The 27699-nt window shown below is 34.8% G+C and overlaps 1 long non-coding RNA gene across 1 annotated transcript; it reads right to left on the bottom strand.

Annotated features, from left to right (window-relative positions):
- Positions 1-7046: 7046 nt before the first annotated feature.
- Positions 7047-26400, bottom strand: LOC145291631 (uncharacterized). Its single transcript, XR_013869474.1, has 3 exons — positions 26315-26400; positions 21704-21823; positions 7047-7155 (listed from the first exon to the last, which is right to left on the bottom strand). It is a non-coding gene; the product is annotated as an uncharacterized LOC145291631 (long non-coding RNA).
- Between the last annotated feature and the right edge of the window lie 1299 nt (positions 26401-27699).

The following is a 27699-nucleotide window of genomic DNA, read 5'->3' as shown; positions in this document are numbered from 1 at the left end:
CAAGAACGACCCGTTTCTCGACCAGGTTGTGACTTCCGATAAAAAGTGGGTTCTTTACGATAACTTGCAACGCTCAGCTGAGTGGTTAGACGCTGACGAATCTCCACGACACATTTTAAATCAGATTTGCACCTAGAAAAGGTCATGCTGACTGTTTGGTGGTCTAAGACCGGTTTTACCCATTACAGTTTTTTTTTTTAATACAGCGGAGTACTGTCAACAAAGTGATGAAATGCATCAAAAATCTCGACAACAAAACCCTAGTATTAGTCAACAAAAAAGGCGCAATTCTTCTCCACGACAATTCCTGATCGCAGATTGTTAAATCGACTCTGCAGAAGTTGAACGAATTGGGATACGAAACTGCCTCATCTACCGGAATTTGCAGACCTCTCACCTACCGGCCACCACTTTTTAAGCATTTCGACAACATTCCGCGTAGGAAATGCTTACAAAACCTAAGCTATATCAGAAACACCATTAGCGAATTCATCGACATCTGAACGCAAGATTTTGACGTTACTGCTATTTCTTTTGTGTTGGCAAACGTGTATTGGTTCTGATGGTGCTTATTTCGACCAATAAATATATATGTTCGTCTGAATTTAAAAGTTAAAAACCGCAAGAAATTCATTGTCAACCTGATCGGTTAACCGTTTTGATAAATATAAAAATAGAGATAAACTCAATAATAAACCGTTTGATTTAGTAATTCATTGTCTCTATGATTTACGGAGATAACCTTATTATCTAAACAGATGTTAATCATATTTACCTTTTTCTGGACAAGACATTAAGGTACAAATGACGACACCATTATCAAGGCATGAACACATATTGCACTGGTCATAGAAGCTTGTTCTAGGCAAGTAGTAATTTCCTTTATACCGACATCCTGGGTACAAAATAAAACATAAAAATGGCAATAGATTCAAAATGTTATAGAGTAATGGTTTTCAAGTTTGAATTTATTTACGGGTTTAAAATGTACTAGCTCGATGCCCGGCATTGCCCGGTCGTACGATACGTTTAAACATGATATTTTAATGTATGTAGATTGTGTTTGCATTACTATAGAATCAATCCTTTATTAAATTGAGGGTACTGGGTTGACAGTTCCAGGCTGCTGTTTCCGACTGGTAGTACAGGAGCCCTAACTCTTTGGTAGCGCTTAGAGCCATGGAAAGGGACCCTACACTCATCCCCAGTGGGCTTTCCTGATGCCACAATCCTAATTGGAGAAAGGTTAGCTGATGGTCTACTTGTGATGCATGTCTGATGCTCTGCATAACCTCTTGTTTAGGTCCCCCTTACCTAAACCGAAACTCTTTAAAAAATATGACGACAGTACAATCTAAAAATAAGCTTAAACCAGGCTTAGGGAAAAACAAATTCAACATGCCTCCTCCCTGAGACTTGCATTCACAAATATCCGTGGGCTTAGAACTAATTTAGCTGATGTTGAAGCATATCTCTTAACAGATACCCCGGATATCTTAGCACTAAGTGAAACGCCTACACTCCTCCATCCCCTCTAACTACTTTAACATCCCTGGATATCTCCCACTCTGCCGTAAGAACTCTGACAGACCCGTGCACGGACTTGGAGTTTACATTCGTAATACCCTTCCCCTAACTATAAAAACAAATCTAGAATCAGATGATCAAGCCTTTATGTGCTTTAGACTAAACATGTAACACAACATTAGCTACTTTTATTTTCTCTACCGCTCTCCCTCGACCCTCGACTGCACCATAATAAATAAAGTCTCTGACAGCATAGACACGGCACTCTCCCTCGACACTGGTGCACAAGTACATGTATTTGGTGACTTTAATGTCCACTACAAAAACTGGCTTGGATTCTCTACTTACACAGATGCAGCGGGCAGCACAACTCATAGCTTCACTATATCTCACTCCCTATCACAAATTGTTACGTTTCCAACCCGTTTCCCTGACCAGCAAGAACAACACGCATCACTTCGAGATCTGTTTTTGACCACAGTTCCCGATGATTGCATAACAAAGGCCGACAGCCCACTCGGGAACGCTGATCATGCAGTGATAATGGTTGAAATCGCCCTAAACTCTAGAGTCAAAACTGAAGAGCCAGTGCTCAAAACAACGAGATATTATAAAAAGACTTATTTGGAAGCACTCAGGGAACTCATCAGAGATGCCCAAAGGGAAATATTTTTTCTCTCCCTGCTGACCAATGTGCAAACGAGACCACTGACTGGTTCAAACCACTAAAAACGCATCAAAGCACAAAAACTAGGAAGTCGATACTTCTGGAAAATCTACAACAGTGTAGTAAATAACGGGCAATCAACAATTCCCCCACTAACCAACAATCACGAGGTTGTCTCCTCAGCAACCGACAAGGCTAACATGCTTGCCAGTCGGTTTGCCTCAAACTCCACACTGGACCCTTCCAACCACTCCCTACCTGACTTTCCTATGCGGACAGACGCCACGCTAGACGATCTGAAAATCACCCCTGCTCAGGTGCATGCTATCATAAAAAACCTTGACACTTCAAAAGCATGTGGACCCGATCTCATCCCAGCTGTGCTATTAAAAATATGCTCGGCAGAAGTAGCTCCAGTTCTCTCCAAACTCTACAACAAATGTCTTAATGAAACTTGCTTTCCGGGCTGTTGGAAAACTGCTTCTGTTGTACCAGTATTCAAGAATTCTGGCGAAAGGACTGACCCATTAAATTATCGCCCCATCAGCCTCCTCTCACTTTTTGCCAAAATATTTGAGACCTTAATTAACCATGCCTTACAGATGCTAAACTTCTGACTCACCAACAATATGGATTTAGACAAGCCCGTTCCATAGTAGACATCCTAACTCTAACCTCTGAACGCATATACCATTCACTGGACAAAGCGGGAGAGGGCAGAGCTGTAGCTCTAGATATATCTAAGGCTTTTGACAGGGTATGGCATGAGGGTCTCCTCAGGAAAATTAGCTCATACGGTATCACTGGTAGAATACTTAACATAATTAAATCCTTCTTAGATAAGAGAAAAATCCAGGTTGTCCTCGACGGTCGTACATCTAAACAATATGATATAAATGCGGGGTGCCCCAGGGGTCTATCCTTGGACCTCTATTGTTCCTGATATTCATAAATTACCTCCCCGACAAAATTGCCTCTGAGATGGGTATATATGCTGATGACACTACACTCTTTAACAGGCACGACAGGAAGACGAATAAACACACGTCTAAAGAAATGGCAGAAACACTAGAGGAAGACCTCCAATCTGTAGTGGAATGGGAACAAAAATGGTTGGTCACATTCAATGCCGCCAAGACTAAACTAGTTTCATTTAATAATTACAAGAAACCCTCTCTACCACCTATAGCAATGGCCAACCACTCTTTATCTGAGAGTACATCTTTCAAACTCCTTGGCCTAACGTTCACAGAAAACATGAGTTGGAACAATTACATTGAAGGCATTGCCAGGGCCGCTGCAAGAAAGGTGGGCTCTCACTACCGTGCTAGACAACTACTAACATCCGAAAGTATCCTGTACCTCTATAAGACCACCATTTGCTCATGTATGTAGTATTGCTGCCACATTTGGGCTGGTCATTCTGCTACTAGTCTCTCACTCCTTGACAAGGTTACAAAAGAGAGTCGCAAACCTGATAGGCCCTGAACTGGCATCTAAGCTTCAGCCTCTGTCCCATCGACGAAATGTTTCATCCCTCTGCCTGCTCTACAAGTATTTTAGTGGTGAACGCTCTGTCGAACTGCAATCACTTGTGCCCCCACGACGTGAGCACCCTCGACAAACCCGACAGGCTACTAAATCCCACCCCACATTGTAGAGATCCCTAGATGTAAAAGATCTTTTTACTCCAATAGTTTCTTCCCCAGAACCGCTAGACTATGGAATTCCATTCCAGGTCCCTGCTTCCCCAACAGTACTGACGTGCAGAAGTTGAAGTGTAACGTGAACCGACATCTTGCTGCCCAAATCCCTACATAGTACCCCAGTTGTTGCTGCCCCTGATAGTAGCCCCCTACACCAAAGTGGCAATTTGCCTTGTTTGGGGTGAAAATGTTATAATATTTATTTATTTACATATATATATATATATATATATATATATATATATATATATATATATATTACGAAGAATAATTTGCTATTATATATATATATATTACGAAGAATAATTTGCTATTATATATATATATATTACGAAGAATAATTTTATATTATATATATATATATATTACGAAGAATAATTTGCTCGGTGGACTAATTCGCAAAATAATGATGATGATGATGATGATAATAATAATAATAATAATAATAATAATAATAATAGTAATAATAATAATGCCGTTCAATCAAATTCTGTCTGTGTTCTTTTACAATATCACGTCAGCTGTAAATTGGGTCTTACGATGAAGTCTCTGGAAAAGTCAGTTCTGATTAACGTTTAGTTTGAAAATATGCAAAGAAAAAATTATTTGCGGGAATTTTAAATGGTACCTCGTCTTTTAAGGTAAATTGAAATCATTAATAAGAAAACATTTAAATAAAATGGTGAGGTACACCCAGGCTTGAACAGGGAATCATTCTATTCGTAGTTCTCCAGATGTCAATAATTCTGGGGTTTTTTAAGAAGAAATACTTGTTAAGATTTTATTATCTCCCTTGCCGGTGTAACGTATTAAAATTCCCTTGTAACAAATTTCTTTTTATCTATGAGAAAAAAAAAACTGTTTTTATGATCGGATATTTCGATTTTCGATACTTTTCTGATATATTTCTGTACATAGCATATCTAAGAACACTGCCAGACATATAAATAAACTTTGTGTGAAATTTGCAAAAGGTCGGCTCAGCTGTTTAGAAACCCATGAGGAAGGAACTCACCCATACACACTTTTATATAATAGTAGCAATTTGTTTCTTTTTTATATAAAACAAAATTTTACGCTTCTACACTATTGGGACGATATTTCGGAAATCGTAATACTGAATTTCACATGAAAACAATGTTACCTACGTATTCCTCTCTCTCTCTCTCTCTCTCTCTCTATATATATATATATATATATATATATATTAACACACGGTTCATTCAGCACCAACCTTCCAAAAGGGCCACCTATCTGGCGAGAACCGATGTGTCAATGGGATTGTGCGGTATATCGAAAAACTACGAAAATCGATAAGTTTGAAAATTATTTATTAAAGAAAATATAAATATAATTTGAAGAAAACGATTGTAAAACACAGGAGAGTTCAAAAGGGACGTAATTTTCCGTTTTGATTCAAACATATGGCAGCAATTTAAAAAAAAACAAAAAAAAGTTATAGAGTCGCATGCCATTTTATAATTTCAGATATTTTAGGTACACTCATAAACGTATGCACTTCTTTGATCAAATTGTAACTTTGTGTTTCATTCCGGTTAAATTCCACTCGAATTCTGATCTAAATGTGCATGCATGCAGCGGCCGTGCTGTTTCAAGTGCCTCGGGGACCACGGTTCAAAATCAAGAGAGGGGGCAAGATCAGCAAAGGTACCCTCCTCCTGCAGGACAACGCTCCGGTTCACAACTCGCATGTCGCCAGATCAGAAGCACAAGCGTGTGGTTATGAAATCCTCCCCATCGTCCCCACTCTCCACCTTGCACCCTTTGACTTTCACTTTTTCCCAACTATGAAGTTGTTTTTGAAAGGAAAGCGTTTCCCAGATGATGCAGTCTTGATTTCTGAAGTTCTACAAAAACGGTTTCCAGAGCTGCATCAAACGATGGTAGAAATGCATAACTCTGGGTGGTTCCTATGTAGAGAAAGACTAATAACTGTGCCAAGTTTCGTTGCTCTACTGCTATGGGAAGTGGGTCAAAGGCATTACTTATTGCACACCCCTCGTATGCTTATATGTGGACACCATGCAAACGTTCTTATGTTATTTCTACTTTGTAAATATTGTAACGCGGTATTTGGTTGCATTAATTTGAGGTCGGAGTTTTGAACACGTTGGTTTTGTCTCTACAGATGTGTAGTCCCGATCTAAACAGGTTCAACACGCAGGGTTACTGCTGCTTGCTTACAATAATATTATTCAGAAAAGCGATCTCCATGGATTTTACTATGCCACCCGACGTGATAAGCCGTGCACATAGGATGAACTATGAATCGCGCAAATTTAATGTTAAAATGATATGGCTAAACACATGGGATTTATAAATAATCAGCGATAATTACTCTAGAAACATATGCTAGAGGAAAACGAATACGTGGACTGCGATCGCAGAAAGCGCACGGGACTAGATATTTTATTTTAAAGCGTTTAAACGTGATTTAAAAATGATCATACAATAGGACGAAAACGAAAAATTAACATAAGAAACAGGACAACGTTACTAAGGAAGAGATTTCTTTTTATATTAATGATTGTGTTCTGATTAAATAGTGTGATAAATATCGCCTATCGCAGAAGTTCAAGTGCAACGTGAACTGACATCTTGCTGCCCAAATTCCTACATAGTGCCCCAGTAGTTGCTATCCCTGATAGTAGACCCCTACACCAAAGTGGCAATGTGCCTTGTTTGGGGTGAGAATGTAAAAAAAACAAAAAAAAACACATGTAAATAATCAGTGATAATTTCTGTAGAAAAATTAAAATAAAATAGTATAACTAAAAAAGTGTAATTTACAACTACATGTAAATAACCTGCGATAATTTCTGTAGAAATATATGTAGAAATATATGTAAAATATTTTTTTTTAAGTTTCTAAACGTGATCTAAAAATGTCCACGACACAGTACGAATAAGAAAAATGAACATAAGAAAACAGTACAAAATTAACACAGAAGAGATTTATTTCTGAATTAATAATTGTGTTCTGATTAAATAGTTTGATAAATATGGAAGTATCGATAAAATGACGAATAAATCGTAGAATGTTGGTATTTATTATATCTGAAAATGATCTTCAGAATTACATTTATTGTCAATATTGAAATTATGTTTGTTTACCTTTTGGTGGGCAAAATTTTCTGGTACAACTGACTTTACCGTGACGACGGCAGACGCAACGATTGCACTCATCCCAGAATCTTTTTCCCTTCCTGTAACCTTTTCCTTTATGCCAGCAATCTGGGTAGAAAAAAGATAATTTTCAAAACAAATTCCGAATTTCATACAATTTTCTGAATAGACGTTTTTTTTACTGTTTTCAGATCGCAATGTAATATCCCAATAAACATAAAATCTCTTTCTAATCACATCAACACACATAGATAGATGTAAACTCTAAAGAAAAAATTATAAACTGAAAAAAATGCCATGTGCGAAACTTCCTTACCGGTTTGCAAACAGAACAATAAAACACTAAAATGTATACAATAGTTGCAGTAAGGATCAATTTGAGGTAACTAAATCGACACGATATTAGACCTTGACATACGTTAAGTATCTTGTGTTGTAATATATATATATATACGTATAGGATAGAGTATGCGTTATTTATTTTGTACTAGCAATCGGTGCCCGGCGTTGCCCAGGTGTTTTGAGGTGTATGCTGAGAAAAAAAATGGTCAATTTTTTTTAAATTTGACCCCTATTATAATCTCTTAACATTTATTGTTTAGGGATCAAGTAAAGTTAATAAGTTAGATCCATGTCCAAGGAATATATATCTAAAATATCACGTGTTTAGACCCAAAATTGTAGGAGGAGTTTGGTAGAGTTCTCAAAGGTCAAATCGTTGAATATTGACCACTTAATCGCCAAATTTCTGTCGAAAACCTATCACATCGATTTTCCCAAATCTCAGTACCCTGTATATCAAATTTCGAATCTGTAGGCTTAAAATTGACAGAGTTTTAGCGTAGGGAAATGCACACAGACGCACAGACACACACAGACACTATCACTTATATATATATATATATAAACATAAACATCATATATATAAGGATAATAGTACGCCATATATATAACAAAAGACCATTATTTACTGAAGTGAAAGGGAAACCCGGGGGAACTTTACCCAAAAATAAATCTATATTTTTTTGTGTGTATTGATAGTCTTATCAACACCCCTTTTTTCTATTTATTTTAAAAGAAAATACAACTTTGTTATTTATGAGTCGTGGAATTGCATTCATCTACAAAAGATCTAGCTAATGTGCATATTTTTTATCGTTTTTAATTAATTCCCTATTAGTTTTTTTTTCGGTTCTCTTATACGATGATCATCTTTATTTAACTATTACGTGTAATTATATTCATACAGATATTCTATATGATTTATATTTGCGTAATATTTGCGTAGAAATGAAGAAAATCAAATTTACTGTGTGTTTATCGTGTTGCCATACCAACGTGACGTAGCCAAGGACGGTAGTGGACGTGAGTGTGCGTGCGTGTGTGCGCGTGTGCGCGTGTGCTGGGAATGGATGACAACGTTTTTTTCGTGCTGTGTTTATATTATGCATATTGTTTCGTATCTTATCAACTTTTTTGAATCTATGTGTACAGTAATACAAACCCGTTTTTCGAGCTGAATAAATATGTTACATTGAATAAAAATACGAAAAATATATCCAGTTTGGTAGAAAAGTAACTTATCTTGCCTTTGATAACATTTATTTGTTATATATTTGTTTTTTGACAACTTTTTCGAATCTATGTGTACAGTAATACAAACCCGAAATGGAAAGACCACGAGTGAACGCGCGTTTTTTTTAGTTTAGTTTCATATATATATATATATATATATATATATATATATATATATATATATATATATATATATATATATATAAGTATTTTTAAATTTTATCTTTCTAGCTTTAAAAAAAAGTTTTAAAATTTTATCAGCCGGCATAATTTATTTTTAAATATTGAAAAATGTCAGGAAAATTAATTTTTGCTACATTTTCAAAACATTGTTTTCGTGTTGTGTGTACGTGTGTGCGGCTAGCACCAGAATGGCGGACGCGATGTCGGAGGTTGGATTGTTAGATTTTGTAAGTTTCGTATTTTTGTAATTTGCAAATAACAAGTTAGGAAAAAATTAAACCCTTCCAAGATGGACAATAAATAAAGCCATAATATTTTATGGTAAAGTTAAGAGCGTACGAACCATAGTTTTTTAGGAGATGTGATTATTGGATTAACCAATCAGAAATCGTCTGTGGCACACACATCTCTGTTTTTATAGATATATAGATAGATAGATGTGGCGCTTACATACGAGTGACTATCGTTTAATTATTATTGACCTCCATCTCTTCTAATAGAAAATAATTTTACCAAGAATGCTTCATAAGGTTTGGTTTCGGTTTCGATTCAAGCTGATGCACCCAAGTAATATTGATGCATTTTTTTTTATATTTGAAATTTCAACTTTATAATATATAAACATTGATAAAACGTTAACCCTATAATAATACATACGAACTCTGGAAGAATTAAAATGTCATATTTAAGCGTACTTTACGACTAGACTACGCCGGGCGTCTCTGCTAAGTTAGATTAATAGAGCTATAATAATATAGAAGTGTCACCATTTACGCTGAGCATCTACAACATATGAACATCAATATATTACATATGAAAGAGTTTCCTTTGGAACTTACACAGGTCCCGCTTGTTCACTATTATTACAAACAAATAATTGAATAAATGAACTTTGTCTATTGCGACTTTGAACCCTGGTATTTTAATGACTTCATATACAATTGATGTTTCATTAGATTATTGATTCACACTTATGCATATTTGATAGTTGATAAACCTACCTCTCTTAAGCTGATATGCTCTGATGCAGATATTGTTAATGTTTTATCATTATCTGACTAACAAAGTGTTGATATGCCATAAAATAAACAAACAAAACAATAATCACAAAGACGTATATGCTATGAAACATCTAGTGTAAAAAAAAAAATTGTTGCCATTATTTTTACGAGGTGGCCAAACTTATTTTTGTTGACCATTTTAAAATCAGTTTATAGTTATCTAGCATACAGCCCGGCGGGCCTTGTCGTATAATACGCTTAAATATAAATATATTTTAATTTACACAGATTTAATACTTAATCTTATATACCTAATTATCTATCAATCATAGTATTATCCCCAATATATCGTAATGATTTCAAAATTAAAAAGTGACTCGAATGTCATCAGCTTGAATGGCAACCAAAACTTTAAGCGCTTGAACGGTAGTCGTTACCGTTGGAGCTATCGCCGTAAAAATTAAGCGACTTTAACACATAAATAGTGTGTTTTTTTCAATGTTAACCATTTAGCAGCTATTTTTACAGGCTAAAAATGAAATTGAATTTATTCCACAAATTCAAATATTATATTCATCAATCAAGTTCTAAGACTGTAGAGCAAAAATTGAGAGAGGAGTTTGTTTTATATATATATATATATATATATATATATATATATATATATATAAATATATATATATATATATAAAACGATCATTAGTAAAAACCTGAAGAAGTGCTCAATACTATTGCAGAGCAAATATATGTTTTATTTTTTATTACCATTTTATCTGCTTAGTTACACATGTTTCAGTTACCGAATCGTATTAATCATCCAGTAACTTCATCAGACATTACAGAAATGGTCATTATGCTTGGAAAGATGATATTAGAATTAGCACGAAAAATAAGAAATGGAAAAAGATAAAAAGGGAGAAAGAAAAGGAAGAAAATGGGGGGGGGGGCGGTGATCGACAGCAGTTAAGTTTTACGGTTTAATAAACATTAGAAAGTTGTAGGAGTTAGGGGGAGTGTAAGAAATTCAGCTAGACACGGATAGGAATATAGGGAGGGGGAGGGGGAGATGGATAGAGAGAGGCTGAGAAAAGGAGGGGAAGAATTTCAATTTAAAGTTTTTAGATTAAATAAACATTAGAAGGTGGTAGGGGTTAGGCGGGTTAAAGCTGTTCAACCAGACACGGATTGGAATATATGAAAGAGGTAGAGAGAGAGAGAGAGAGAGAGAGAGAGGGAGAGGAGTAGAGGGAGAGAGAGAGAGAAAGGGGGAGATAGATAAAGAAGGTGAAAAAAGAGAGGAGAGGAATAGGATAGATAGACTTTTGAAAGGTGAGAGGGGGAAAAGAAATATAGAAATACGAATAAATACTGAAGGGGAGAGGGAGAAAGGCGAGCAATGCAACACGTGGCTCTGAACTGTCGCGCTTAGATGTTGCGTATATGTCATATGGGTTTTGACATGTTAAAGGTTTATGCAGATTGGGAGGGGAGCGTTGTTTACAGTAACTAAGATGCGTCTTCTCAAAGCAGGTTTAGTTACGTCCAACTTAAATGCGTTTATCTATTTAAATTCATTGACTATTAAATGTCTTTAAGAAATTAAGTGAATTACAGTGGATTAAAATTGCCAGATATGGATTGAATAAAAATAAATACAGCAAAATATGGAATCCTAAGGATATGGATGAAGGAGGATACACGAATGTATATATATATATATATATATATTATTACAAGAAATATATGACACACATACATACACACATAAACACACACACACATATATGTTAATATATACACATATACACATACATAAACATATATATATATACATACATATATATAATAAGTAAAAATAAAAGTAGGATATATAAATAGGTATGATTAATTAGGCGAGGTTAGGTAGATAAATGATAAAATATGTTCCTATACATATGGTTGGTTTAGTATTTGGGAGTTTGTATGAAGTTGTCCGGATATAAGGGTTCATTGGGTAGGAGTTAAGTTATAATAGCTCATAGGCCCTAAAGTTTAGGTAAGTTTAGATAAAGAAAGAAATAGATGGGGGTGCTAGAATAATGTGTTGGGGTAATTACATGGCTTAATACGCAGGTTTGGAGTGTTTGATATTAGGGGCCAGATGTAACAGAGTTACTAGAGTTAGACATTGGTATAAGCGTGCACACACACCTATACGCACACAAAGCACAAGCAATGCAAATATAAAACTCCACACATATGGGTATGCTGAGTCAATTGTAAATGGTTATATAGGTGAAAATAAAAATAAAAATCATAGAAATTATAAGAATAATAATAATAAATGTAAATTAAATGCAGTTATGATATAAATAGGTTTAGGGATCAATTAAAATTGGTTAAGTAGTTTTATGGATATAGTGGTTACAAAATATATATGTACCAGAGATATAAATATAAAGAGTAATAGTTATTAATTAGGCTAGAGTATTCATAATTTAGTTGTGCTATATTACTAATTATATGGTTAGTAGGATATTTAAGAGTTTACATGTGGTTGGACCGATATAGGGAGCCTCAAGTTTTAAGGTTAAAAGTTAAGAAGGTAGTGGTTAAGTTATAATGAGTCAGGGGTTCGTGTAGTTCCGTTAAGTTTAGATATAGAAGGAGTGGGTGTCTAAGATGGTGTTTTGGATAATGGTTACGTGGTGTATTACTTTATTTCCAGGTATTAGAAGTTCAGTGCCAAGTGTATCACATATACAGACATATACACATACATTCACACATGCATACACGCATAAATATCCAGATATACATATACACATACACGCACAAATACGCCCTATATGCATACACATATACATATACATAAATACATCTACACAAACATATACATACAGATATACATATACATACATATAGATAAGTAAGTGCGTAAATGATAATAGTATTTCAAGCACACCTATACACATGCACACATATATACATACAGACACCAATACAGATTCTTATATATACACACTTATATACATTGAGAAATTTAATAGTAATTAGAATAATATATTATTCTATTGACGTTTCCTTTGAAGTTTGTATATATCAACATTTTCAAGCATTCATAAACTACATTTAACATCACAATGAATGCATTGACGATGATACTTACGAGCTTTCAAAGGCGGACCATTAAAAGATACATCTGCCTTATTTAAAAAAATACTAGTTTTATTTTTGGTGTCTTTATAAAAAAAAAAACACTATAATATTTTTGCTGATGAGGTGATTTGGTTTCAAAAAACCAAATGATAAAATTATTGTCCAAGACGTATTGTCTATCTCAATACAAACATCGTTTCCGAAACGATCGTGCAATTTATTGATTTTGTTTGTTCTTCCCTGTGAAACCGATTTTTAATTTTTAATTAATTATAAATTATCAACCATCTTAATCAATATTAAAATAGCTCTAGGATATATATGCCTATCGGGCTTGTTATATATCTACATTACAACGAGCACTGATTTCTTTTATTTTAATTTAATTGTATTAATGAATTTACTAATATATTAAAATAAACTCTGCTCTTTAGACTGTTGTTCTAATCCCCTTAAAATGTATGTTATATATATATATATATATATATATATATATATATATATATATATATATATATATATATATATATATATATATAAAACACTCTTCTCTCAATTTTTGCTCTACAGACTTAGAACTTGATTGATAAATAAAATATTTGAACCTGTGGAACAAATTCAATTTAATTTTAGCCGGTAAAAATAGCTGCTAAATGGTTAACATTGAAAAAAAACTTTAATTGGCAAGAGGAAATCGATAAACATGTTACTTATACTTATATATATATATATATATATATATATATATATATATATATATATATATATATGCATGTAATAGAACAGTTATGCATAACGTAAAAAATATGTATAAATAGAACTAGGCGAAATAGTTCAACGAAATCGATAATCAAGTAAGAAGTTATAAAATGAATAATAAATTGATGAAAGTTTCTTAAGGAATATGCTAATTAGTTTCCAACCATGAAGTCGCTCGCATATCTATGACAGCGTATATTAAGAAGTTCTCTGGAATAATTTATGATTAAAAAAAAGTAGGTTTTTAATAACACTGTTAGTAGGACAAAACTAAGCTGTATATGAGTATAGAATATTATTCAAAATTTTTTAATAAAAATTCATAATATATTTTCAACGTTATCCTAAGAAATATTATCCAGGGAAAATATAAAATGTCTTAATTCCCAACTAAGAAATTCTATCTTGGTAATAGGCATTAACAAAGTCGGGAAATGTATCTAAAAAATTGGATTAATATCCCTAAGGCCTATTGAATCTTCCAGTTTAATACTATATATATATATATATATATATATATATATATATATATATATATATATATATATTGGCGCCAAATAGAAAGTTCGCACTTCTTATTTTTTCGAAAACTGTAAATTCATGCTAAATTAAGTATAACTGTTTTATAAACCTATACCTCATTTGATTCACACTGTATCCCTTTATAATCTTACCTGTTCATATTTGACTTTTAATTGATAGTGTTCACTTCGATAAAAAAAATTAACTTTAACTTTTCTTTTCTTTTTATTTTTACTTGAATTATCTGACGATATCGGCGGATAAATTTTATCCTGTCTATTGAAACAATTTGTAATGAATTTAGTTAATAAACTTGGCGTTGTAATAATAAAAAAACATATTTGGATCTACTAACATATTGAGCACTCTTTACCCTTGTGTTTCCACGTATACCTCTTAATATATATATATGTGTATATATATATGAATATATATATATATATATATATATATATATATATATATATATATATATAAGGATATATACTTATATATACATCACCTGTCATTCCTCTTTTAAAAGATGGAATCGCCCGATCGTCGGGGCAGATTTAAGCAAGCAAAGTCCAAAAGAGTTTAATAATTATATAGATTAACTAGCATGGCTACCCAGCGTTGCCTTGGTTTACATGAAGTTCTGTTTGAAACAGACCGGTATACTAATCATTTTCATCATGGGCAACGTGGATACCCCCACAACAAAAATAAAAGAACGGATGAAAACATGTAAATGTAATCGCCCCCAAAAAGAAGTATGTGATACCCTCTCCACCAGATATTTCGGAAGAAAGGCTACAAAGAGAAGAAACTATTCTCCGGATATTGAGCACCGGGAAGACCCCCCTCCCCCAAAAAAGATAATTAAAAATAAATCATTATAACTTTTGTTTCAATAGAAATAGCAGTGAATGCCCGTGCAATTGCAAAAAAACAAGAAAAAAAAGATCTACCAAAAAAATAATTCCAAAAACAATTATATGACATTTTTCGTCATTTTATATTTCTAATGTAATCCCCCACCAAAAAAAAATTGAATTTGTCATATTTTGGGGTTCGTTCTGTTTATATAATTGTTAGGTGAAAGTACAGAATGGTTTCATAAAAATTAATTAAATTTATCGTTATTTTATGTTTTAAATGTAATTCCACCCCCAAACAAGTAAACATTTATGCATTTGTCATGTTTTGTCCCACTCCCTCGATCGCCAAACTTGAAAAAATGCTAGAGATTACATGTCTGGTTTAACGCTTTGTGGCCAAAAAGTGGGTGCTCATTTTACATTAAATTTATATAGAAAAGTTATCCCCCACACTAAAATGTTGATATTTTTTTCAAAATTTCTTCTTTCCTATTATTTATAAAGACTGCTTAAACGTATAAGGCCACAAAAAACAGGTCTTAATTTTTTTGGTCAATGTCAAGTTTCTTTCCAATTCCCCCAAAAACTTTAAAATTACGACTTTTAATGGTTTTTGGTGGTGCTGAAAACGAATGTTACGTTTAAATTTGGGGCAGATAAGTAGTTTTCATGATATGAAGAAATTACTTTCTCAAAAAGTGGGGGATCACTTTCCTATACAAATTTAACGTAAATATCACCCACTTTTTGTGCACCTAGTAATTTCTTCATATCATAAAACATTTAACTGTGATATTCGTTTTCAGCATCCCCGAAAATTGGCGCTGCTTTTTTTTTTATTAAGAGATGCGTTCATTTTTTCATCTCATAATTTAGGACGCTAATTATGCTGTTTGTAAGTTTACAAAAGCATACTTTTGTTTTTCGTACTTTTTTCATTATACAATTTGTGTATTTGTGAACACGTGCCTCTGCAGTTTAACATTTCACAAAAATTCTGTTTACATTAGGAGGCGGTTAAGTAAACTACAAATGCACCTGCTAAAAACTATACAAATTCTATAATTAAATACCCACCTCAAAAAAAAAAATGAAAAACAAAAATATATTTTTGTAAACCGCTAATGTAAGCTTAATGACAGCATTGTTTACACCCTAAATTATGAAAAATAAACGAATCTCTTAGTAAAAAAACAGCGCCGGTTTTCAGTGGTGCTGAAAACGAATATCACAGTTAAATTTGTTTTATGATATCAAGAAATTATTAGGTGGTTAGAACGTGGGTACCCATTTTACGTTAAATTTATATAGGAAAGTGATCCCCCACTTTTTGAAAAAGTAATTTTTCATATCATGAAAACTATTTATCTGCCCCAAATTTAAATGTGATATTCTTTTTCAGCACCATCGAAAACCATTTATGGTCGTCATTTTCAAGTTTTTTGAGAAGTTGGACAGAAACTTGATATTGATCATTTTTTTCTAGCGGTTAAACGAAGTGGGTCACGTCGTAAAAATTGACCATATTAAATTTAAGATATTAAATAAATTATAAAGAAAATCTGTTTCGCAGGTAATTAACCACACTTGCTATGGTATAATTATTATAATAAATCCTAGGAAACACCGATTAAATTTTATAAACAAACAACAAAAAGAGAAGGGGATGATGGATTTTGTTCACGTGTGTCTCTGACTAACTCTGCCCTCGTGAGGATGCAAGTAAATGAGGACATTAGTTTTAATTGATAGTACAGGAGCCCTAACTCTTTGGTAGCGCTTAGAGCGGCTGCTCCATCAACAGTTGTAAAATATCGGGATGTTTGTAGTGCCATGTCGCGCATGGAAAGGGACCCTGCACTCATTTCCGGTGGGCTTTCCTGAGGCCACAATCCTGCGGGTGAGGACAGCTGATAGTCTACTTGTATTGCATGTCTGGTATTCTGCACAACTACTTGTCCAGCACCCCCTCACTCACTCACCCTAACTGAAACTTTTAAATAAAATAAAATGAAATGACAGCTCAAGCAAAAGTTACGTTTAAACCAGGACCAAACTCCAAGAAAACCAACCTGCATCCTCCCTTGAGGCTTGCATTTACTAATATCCGCGGGCTTAGAACTAACTTAGATGATGTTGAGTCATTTCTCCTTGTAACACATAGCTTCTTTATATCCCATTCCCTATCTCAGTTGGTTACATTTCCGACACGTTTCCCAGACCAGCAAGATCAACATGCCTCACTTCTAGATCTCTTTCTGACAACGGTTCCCAATGACTGTACAACAAATGCCCACAGCCCCCTCGGGAATGCTGATCACGCTGTGATAATGGTAGAAATCAGCCTAAATTCTCGCCCTAAAACTGAAGACCCACTACTCAAAACAACGAGGTATTACAAAAAGGCTGATTGGGAAGCCATCAGGGAGCTCATCAGAGATGCCCCATGGCAAAATATCTTTACTCTTCCAGCGGAACAGTGTGCAAATGAGACCACTGAATGGTTCAAAACTGCTATTGAAGCACATGTTCCCGCACGGAAATTCTATAGCAAGCCCCACTCCCCCCAATGGTTTACTTCTGCTTGTGCAGCTGCCATTTGTCAAAGGCAGCATGCATTCCGCAGATTCAACCGACATAAGTCCAGCTCAAATAAACAGAAGTTTATAGAAGCTAGAAATAATTGTAAGAGAGTGATAGAGACAGCTAAGACAGATTACTCTGAAACCACCAGAAAACGCATCGAAGCACAGAAATTAGGAACCCGGGATTTTTGGAAAATCTACAACAGCGTAGTAAATAATGGTCAGTCAACTATTCCCCCACTATCAAACGATCATGAGGTTGCTTGCACGGCAACTGACAAGGATAATCTGCTTGTCAGTCGGTTTGCCTCAAACTCCACACTGAACTCGGTACACCACTCACTCCCTGATTTTCCTCTGCGAACAGACGCCTCACTAGAAGATTTGAAAATCACCCCTTCTCAGGTACATGCTATTATAAAAAAAACCTAGACACCTCAAAAGCGTGTGGACCAGATCTCATCCCGGCTGTGCTATTAAAAAAATGCTCTGCCGAGGTTGCTCCAGTTCTGTCCAAACTTTACAATAAATGCCTTAACGAATCTTGTTTTCCCGACTGCTGGAAAACCGCCTCTGTGGTACCAGTCTTCAAGAATTCTGGTGAAAGAACTGACCCACTAAATTATCGCCCCATTAGCCTCCTCCTGCTTTTCGCCAAAATATTTGAGTCCTTAGTTAATCAAGCCCTAGTCCAGCACCTAACAGCTGCTAAACTCCTGACTGACAAACAATATGGATTCAGGCAAGCCCGTTCAACAGCAGATATCTTAACTGTAGTTCTGAACATATATACCGTTCATTGGATAAAACAGGGGAGGGTAGAGCGGTGGCCCTCGATATATCTAAGGCTTTTGACAGGGTATGGTACGATGGTCTTCTAAGGAAAATTAGATCATATGGAATCACTGGAAGAATTCATAATGTAATTAAATCCTTCTTAAGTAATAGAAAAATCAAAGTTGTCCTCGACGGTCGTACATCCAAACAATATGACATAAATGCGGGAGTACCTTAGGGGTCTATCCTTGGACCTCTATTATTCCTGATATTCATAAACGACCTCCCTGATAAAATTGTTTCGGAGATGGGTATATTTGCCGATGACACCACTCTCTATAACAGATGAGGGGAAAACAAATGAACACATATCCAAGGAAATGGCAGAAACACTAGAGGATGACCTCCAATCCGTAGTGGAATGGGGACGAAAATGGTTGGTCACATTCAATGCTGCTAAGACTAAGCTTGTTTCCTTAAATAACTAAAAGAAACCTTCTCTACCATCAATAGCAATGGCCAAGAACACATTACCTGAAAGTACTTCTTTTAAACTCCTCGGCCTAACGTTTACAGGGAATATGACCTGGAATAGATACATTGAGAGCATTGCCAAGGCTGCTGCAAGGAAGGTTGGCTCCCTCTACCGTGCTAGAAAACTACTTACGCCTGCCAGTATCCTATACCTCTATAAGGCAACCATTCGCCCATGTATGGAGTACTGTTGTCACATCTGGGCTGGTGCATCTGCTTCTTGTCTCTCGCTCCTGGACAGGGTTCAAAAGAGAGTCGCCAACCTGATAGGTCCTGAACTGTCATCTAGGCTTCAGCCTCTGTCCCATCGACGAGATGTTGCATCCCTCTGCCTGTTCTACAAATACTTCAATGGTGAATGCTCTGACGAACTGCAAACACTTGTACCTCCCCGACGGAACTACCCCCGACAAACCCGACAAGCTACTAAGTCTCATCCCTTTTCAGTAGAGATCCCTAGGTGCAAGAAAGCCTTTTACTCCAATAGTTTCTTCCCCAGAACTGCGGGTCTTTGGAACTCTCTTCCGGGATTCTGCTTTCCCAACTGCAACGATATGCAGAAGTTCAAGTGTAATGTCAACAAATATCTTTTTACTCATCTCCCTTCATAATGACCCCGCTAATTAAGTCCCTGATAGTAGCCCCCTGCTTCAAAGTGGCACTGTGCCTTGTTTGGGGTGAAAATTGAATAAAAAAAAAATAAATATATAAAAATTATTTTTCTCTAACAAATAAAAAAGGTTACTTAAAAATTAAGAATAAGCGAAAAAAATTTCCTCCGAATTAAAAATAAAAACAAGCCATAGCCATTAGTCGCGTGTAATGAATGAATGCGTGAATGTAGGATTGACATGAACTTCTAAAAGATAGACTAAAATGACCGAAAAATAGGCTTAAATGACTTAAATAAATAAAAAGTAAATGACTTAGAATGACTTTAATGGACTTAAGGATTAATTTAATGACCTTAACAATGACTTGAATGCTTAAAAAATAACTGGAATCCTCAAAAACAACTTGAATGATCTGGAGAAGGACTTGAATGGCTTTGAGACTGACTGGTTGTAAAGTGGGTGATCATTTTACATTAAATTAATACGAAAAAGTGATCCCCCACTTTATACCACAAAAATTATTTAATTTAGGGAATTTGAAACGTCATATAAGGTATGTGGCCAAGGAAAAGTTACAAACATAAGTACAGTATGTAGTAAGAACAGATACTACAATTTGATCTTGGCAAAAAGCCAAGAAAAGGGTATTTATTTGCTCCCCCACCGACAAAATTAGGCACATGGCCGATTTTTAATGTGAGGAGTGAAGGAGAAATGGAGACCAACTCCCCCGGGAGTAGGGTAGCTGGATACTGACAATTGGTATGAAGGGATGCCCCTACATTGACCAAGGTCTTATATGTGGGGTTGGTATTTATTTGCTCCCCCACCGACCAAATTAGGCACAAAGCCGATTTTTAATGTGAGTAGTGAAGAGGAAATATGGACCAACTCCCCAGTGAGTAAGGGAGCTGGATAGTGACAATTGGTATGACCAAGGTCTTATATGTTGGGTTGGTATTTATTTGCTCACTCACCGAGCAAATTAGGCACGAGGTCGATTTTTAATGTGAGGAGTGAAGGGAAAATGGGAACCAACTCCCCTGGGAGTAGGGGAGCTGGGTAATGACAATTGGTATGAAGGGTTGCCCCTACATTGAACAAGGTCTGATATGTTGGGTTGGTATTTATTTGCTCCCCCACCGACCAAATTAGGCACAAGGCCGATGTGAGGAGTGAAGGGGAAATGGGGACTAACTCCCCCGGGAGTAAGGGAGCTGAATAGTGACAATTGGTATGAAGGGTTGCCCCTACATTGACCAAGGTCTTATATGTGGGGTTTTCCCCACATATGGTCTTTGCTTGCAGTATCTGACGAAACAGATGCTACACTTTAATCTTGGCCAAAAGCGAAGAAACGCTTAAAAAGCTAAGTACAGCATCTTTTAACAACAGACCTTTGATCTTAACCAAAAAGGCCAAGTACAAAAGTGTTACGGACAGACTGACAGACCGATCGACCGTCGGAGTTACTTATAGAGTCGTTGCACGCGACTAATAATAATTCAGCTTAGACTTATATTTCGAAATGAAAACAGAAACAGGAAATATTTAATAACTGCTCCGTTTAAAGCAATTTTTTCAATTAAACTATCACAGTTATTTCCCCTTTTGGTTTTCTGGTTTTTGGTTTGAAAATAAAACGGTTTCAGATTTCAGATTTAATAAGTTTAATCAAATATAACTTTAAATTTAAATAAACTAAATATATTTTTTTAAATTTTAATTAGTACAGTTGAAACAAAGCTATTATGTGGAATAAGTAATGTCATCGAGGTAATTATTTAAATATATTTCATTTAATGTGACATGTTAATTACCGTAACTCAATAATGTAGGAACGGTTTGAAGAATGCTATATGTTGAAAGTCCGTATACAATATAATATCTCCTTTGACAGAAGCATCCTAAAATGGGCATTAATATTTCTTGACCAGGAGAGGTGTACACACATATGTCCTTTAATTTGGTGATTGGAAGTTGTACACACACACACACACACACACACGAACACTAATACTTTATATATAGAGAGAGAGATATAATTATATTTGAGTATGGTTTTGGGAAATTATTTAATTGTCAAAAGATAGGTCAATTTTATTTACCTTTTTTAGGGCAGTGCATCAGGGTACAAATTATTTTGCCGTTACCAAGGCAAGTGCACATATTGCATTTCTTCCAGAAGCTTGTTCTAGGTTTGTAGTATCTTCTTTTATACCAACATCCTGGATATAAAATAAAACATAACAATGACTAAACGTGCAAAATGTTATACAGTTTTGGTCTTTAAATTTGAAATTATTTACGTATGTATGATGAATGTATTTTTGCAGAAAAATGTGTCTTATACAAATACAGTCAGATCATTTTATAATTAATCATGAACACTTGCGCTGAAAGCATAACGCTCTGAAACGATATCAGGCCATTGTCATCTACAACGTGCAAGAAAACTAAGTTTAGATATTGCAATAGTAATTTATAGGTAATATGAAAAATATGAATCGCGAAACTGGACAAAATACTTCTCATATAAAGCGAAGAAAGGAGGAGCCTGACTGATGCAGAATGATACAACACCTAATAAAATTACTAACAGTTTTTTTACTAAAAATTTCGTGTACCATGCTATTTAATAATGTCAGTGTGTATTTATTCGACTCAATTATACGTTTATGTTTCCTTCATGGTAAATTTCACGCGAGTTTTGACTTAAATTTACACAATAATAATCACATTGACACATCGGTTCTCGTTAGATCAGTAAAGTCAAGCAGAGTTATGTCTGCTCTTTCCGAGATGGGTGACTATTTGAGAATACAAGGTGCGGCATGTAGTGGGACATCGACAACTCAGCAACAACTGCAAAAACTAACGTCGTTATCACTCCTGACTGGAATACACATGCGACTGAGGACCGCTTGTGATTTCATATTTGACGCAACATAAGGAAAACTAATTTTTTAGGTGCTTCTAATTTCTCAATATAAATTTTATGTTAGTTTCTCAATATTAATTTTCATATTAATTTCTCAATATTAATTTCACATTAATTTCTTAATATTGATTTTCGTATATCTAGATTTACAGAGGTCTGCATATGTAATCTTTAAAATTTTCATGAACGGCTTTCGTTCAGCAGTCAATCTGTCATTATAACACGATGTGGTTGTGTTCGAATAAGTTACCTAGTCCTGCTTTAAAGGATGAATAATTCCTAAAGAATGTCCATGAATCGCACAAACTTAAGCAAAAAATGATGTAACTAAACACGTGCATTGGACAGCACAATCTAAATTATTTGTGATAATTACTGTGGAAACATAGGAAAATACAACGTTAAAAGCCATCTACCCGTATTTTTTGTCCTCAGAGGTAAACATGAAAGATCAAGTCTGTGTTGCTTTCGTTTAAAAATTATAGCGCACACTAACAGAAACTGTTGTTGATTAAAACAAGGTTTGAGAGTAAAAAGATCAGATAAATGTGGCTGACAAATGCTTCGCTAAAAGGTATTAACATTCGAAACAATTTACCAGAATTTAATAACAATATACATATTTAAGTTTCCCCTTTATCTCTCTCTCTCTCTCTTTCTCTCTTTTTTATTTCTATTTTCCTTCTCTATAGTGTTTCGTCACACACAAAATGTTGGAAGTAACGAGTCACGCGTAGTAGGTCGAAAAAAAAACCTTTGGAAATTCGATTCGCCAGGGACAGTCACAGTAAACTCAACGCCTCAAGTTTCTAAAATACTTCTTCACACGTTAAAATAAAAAGAGATCTAATCTAATAATAATAATTAAAAAGACATGTTGTTAGGTTGTTGAATACAGCGTTCAAATCCACTACAGCCTGTAATGACGCCATAATATTGAAAACAAGACCGACCAACCGATATAGTCGATGTTATATGAATCCCTCGATTTAAATGGTATGCCCCTATCGTTTAATCGTTTTTAATAATCAGATAACTTGTTGTCATGTTTAAGTCACAATAACCGTTCCAGAAATGTCCCCATGACACGGACACACTAATTTACTCTACCCAGCAAGTAACAGTAACTGAAAAACTTATCGGACCGGATACAATATGCAATCGAGCTTTTAATTAATAGATTTTATGAATAGCCGTTCCTGTTTTTATTAATGAAATTTATATAGAATAGATGTGTTTAAAACAATTATGAAACTAATATATATTTAACGTAAATGTAAAAAAATATGTAATACCAAATTTAGAGATCTTTTATTTATATTCTGTCCCGAAAGTTCGGGTTAAAATTAAGATGCATGTAGAATATGAAAGAAACTTTTATAGCCACACGACCGTTTTTTTTTATCAGGAGATGTCGCTTAGTAGACACGAGTATCATCACTACTTCGTCTAGGACCACAACGCTGATGACGAGGAAAATTAAGGATCTCGAACATTTGTTATCATCAACATTGGCGACGAGTGATTATTTAAGAAACTGGACACTTATGTCACCCACAACACTGGTAACAGAGAATTATTAAGGAATCTTTACTGAATAACCTTTTTAGAGGGACGCCACAACATGGGCAACAAGTATTTAAGATTTTCTATTCGAGAACCTTAAAGAAACAAACGTGAAGAAAAAAACGGCGAAATTTCCAAACTTTGGATGCAAAAAATTAAACTTTATTAACGAACTTGAAAACGAATCACTAAATTAAACATTTTTCTTCAGCTACAGAAATTTCTTTGTTCTTTTGTCTCAAAGAAGAAGTGATTTTATTTTATTCTGGACTGCGTTAATTTTTAACGAAACGAAATGCTTTATTTTTGACCCTCTTAAAATGAAAAAGGTATTGAAATAAAATTATATATCTTTGTTTTTACTGCTGACTTAAATCCAACTGTGAAAACAGTTACGCGAAGTATGCACTAATGCTTTCTTACGTTAACAAAATAAGATGAAACTTTATAAAATCCTACATATAAAGACACTTTATAAAAATTACAGACTCAAATTAATGATATTCAGATATTTCAGCAGCTAAAAACTAAAAAAAAAACAATAATTTTTACAACTTTCTCTGTAACAACAGAAAACTAATAAACATACCAAAGTAACTGAGAATGCTTACAAAGAAATGAACGAAACAAAACAAAACAAAAAAAAAACGAAGAAAGACTACTTGAACCACCGAATAAAAACTGCAAAAGTTTTAAGAATTATTATTCCAGCGTTCAATAGAGGTCAGAATACCGAGAATGTAAAAGCTTCTCCAGAAAAGGTTATTTGTAGTAACCTTGGCAATTTCATTTATTTCTCATACGAGAAGGAAACGACCGTGTCATATTTTAGAAGCTCTGAAGATCTATATAGAACAGATTGTGAAAATCTAGACAGACTTTTAAAAATAGCATTATACTCTAAAAATTACAGACCACCGAACATAACAATTCGTGAATTATATTCTACCCTGGAAACTAGCGACTTCACTTTTGTTTAAGCTGTTACACTATTAACATTATTATTCACATACATCACATTAAATACAACTTCGTTGCAAAGGTCGCTGGGAAGATGTTTGGATCTTATTACCGCTCGATGAAATATCTCACTCCTGATGCAATTTTTTGCATCTATAAGAGCCAGGTAAGTCCAAGGATGGAATACTGTTGCCGCGTCTGGGCAGGAGCTCTTCGAAGCACCTATCCTGTTCAAAAGAGACTTCGTAATCTAGTAGGCGATACCCTTTTATCTTCTCTGCAACCCCTTTTCTACATAGCAGACGTTGCTAGTATATCTATGTTATATCTTTCTTTTCATGGTAAGTGTTCGACTAAGCTCCAATCTATAGTCTTTTCGCTTATCTCTCACAAAAACACTCGTCGAGCCAAAATCGCTATTAATAAATTGACCCACTCTCTATCGGTACGTAAACCTAAACATTGGTTCCATAAACAAAGCCTTTTTACTAAAACTTCCCGCCTGTGAAATTCTGTTCTACTCGTCTGCTTTCCAGTTTACTGCAATATCGTCGCCTTCAAATCTAACGTAAACAAGTTCTTATTTAACCGTCTTCATAAATAATCTCATTATATCAAATTGCCACTACACTATTACGCAACTATTCTAATGACTAAAATACACAGATTAACCCTCAACTTCGAGAAGGCTCCGGGCTTTGATATGTGGTAACCCCATTGTAAAAAAGTCAGCCATATTAATTCCATGTTCCACAAAAGTGTAAATGTTTAAACTTAACAAGAAAAGACAATGACAATTATTTAATGATTGTATCAGTCCTACATACTGTGACATTTTCAAAATTTCTGAACTAACCGCGGAAAATTTAAATTTTCAATATTCGTGCAAGGATTAGTACCCGAGAAAGACGCAGAAATAATATGAAGAATACTAACCAAGTAGACACGAGAAGCAAACTTAACGTTACAAAAATTAGGTAATTCCAACTATTTCGAGAAAGATAAAGGGTAATGGATGAAGCAGACAAAAACACTCACTTCATATTTATTAAGTAATATATTATAGACGATAACTTCCTACCAATTTTAAAATCCGTAAAAAACAAGATTAATATTTTGGGATCATGTTTAATAAATATCAAAATACTGATCAACCTGTAAATATCTCGTAAGTTTGAATATGATATTATTTATCCAAATATGATTTTTGAATTGAACTTTATTGTCAATACATAAATGTAAGTTTGTTTACCTCTTGGTGGACAAGCTTTTCTGGTACAACTGAATTTACCGTTTCGACGGCAGATGCACCAATTGCAGTCTTCTTTATATCTTTGTCGATATCTGTAACCTCTTCCTTTATACCAACAAGCTAAGTAGAAAAAAGATAATAAATCATAAAACACAAATAGAATTTTATACGATTTTCTTAATGGCGTTCTTTATTTTTTGTAGTACAATGTTATGTAGCAATGAAAATAAGATTTCTCCATTAATCACGGTAACACACGTAGCCAGATGTAAACTATACGAAAAAAATCATAAACTTGTTTTTTTTTAAACGAACATTCCTTTTCTCTTAGATCAATCTATTACTAGCTGCCACTACTCGACGTTTCTCAAGATTCTTATAGTAAGTCATACGAAGATAATTATCTAATAGATACATCTGAATATTGTTTGAAATGTTCTGATTACGTTCTCTTAATTAATATGATAAATTCAGATATGATCCAAATTATCATTTATTACCAAAACGTAAATATATTTGATATATATATTTATTATATATTTAATATTTCATGTTGAATCAGTTTTACGCCATTATCATTTATATGATCTATGCATGGTTAGTAGTTGCTAGATGATGAACTGATATTCCATAAAACAAATATCACAAAAATATATTGTATTTCATTATTATAGAACAAGAACATACTCAGATAAGAACATAAATAAAATAACACGATATTTAAAAATAAACAAAAATACCGTGGTGTTTTGGCCTTTTGGTCAAGATCAAAGTGTAGACCGAAGGGGGAGTCCAAGTTCTTCTCCGAATGCCGAACCGCTCTTAGAGCTTTGCCGGGGACCAATGTCCTCGATCAGCCAAGGAAGAAACTGTATCGGGATTTAGTGGAGGGGACCGCGAAGGATCCACTTTGTAGGCGGATGGGATGGTCGATGGAGGTTGTCCGTTCTCAATGGTGTTGGGCGCCGGGACGGGAGATTCTGAATAACTCGGAATTCTCCCTGACTTGGCGACTGGTCCGAAATGCGCTGCCCCTCTTCGACGTACTTTTCCGGTATAAAGAACATACCAGCCGCTTCTGTCCGTGCTGTGACGAACGCGAGCCCGAAACAATCGAGCACGCGTTTTTTAGTTGCAGCCGGATACAGCCCCTATTAAAGTACGTCGAGGGGGTAACAGCTCGCATCGATGCCGAGTGTCTGCTCGATCTCGACGTAGGAACTTTTGTGTACAACATGGAGCCGCCGTTCCCCAGGGAGGAAAGTTTGGTTTTCCTGGCGATCCTAGCAGTAGCGCGCATGACCATTTGGATCACGCGCCTCAAGTTGGTCCACGAAGGGACATCTGTTCCTGATCGGGATCTGATCGTTTACTTTAAACATTTG

Source organism: Euprymna scolopes, chromosome 12 (assembly GCF_053919585.1).
Source record: "Euprymna scolopes isolate OS-2025 chromosome 12, ASM5391958v1, whole genome shotgun sequence".
NCBI classification, from domain to species: domain Eukaryota; kingdom Metazoa; phylum Mollusca; class Cephalopoda; order Sepiida; family Sepiolidae; genus Euprymna; species Euprymna scolopes.
The sequence above is the reverse complement of the archived record's forward strand: the minus strand, read 5'-3'. Positions and strand labels throughout refer to the sequence as shown.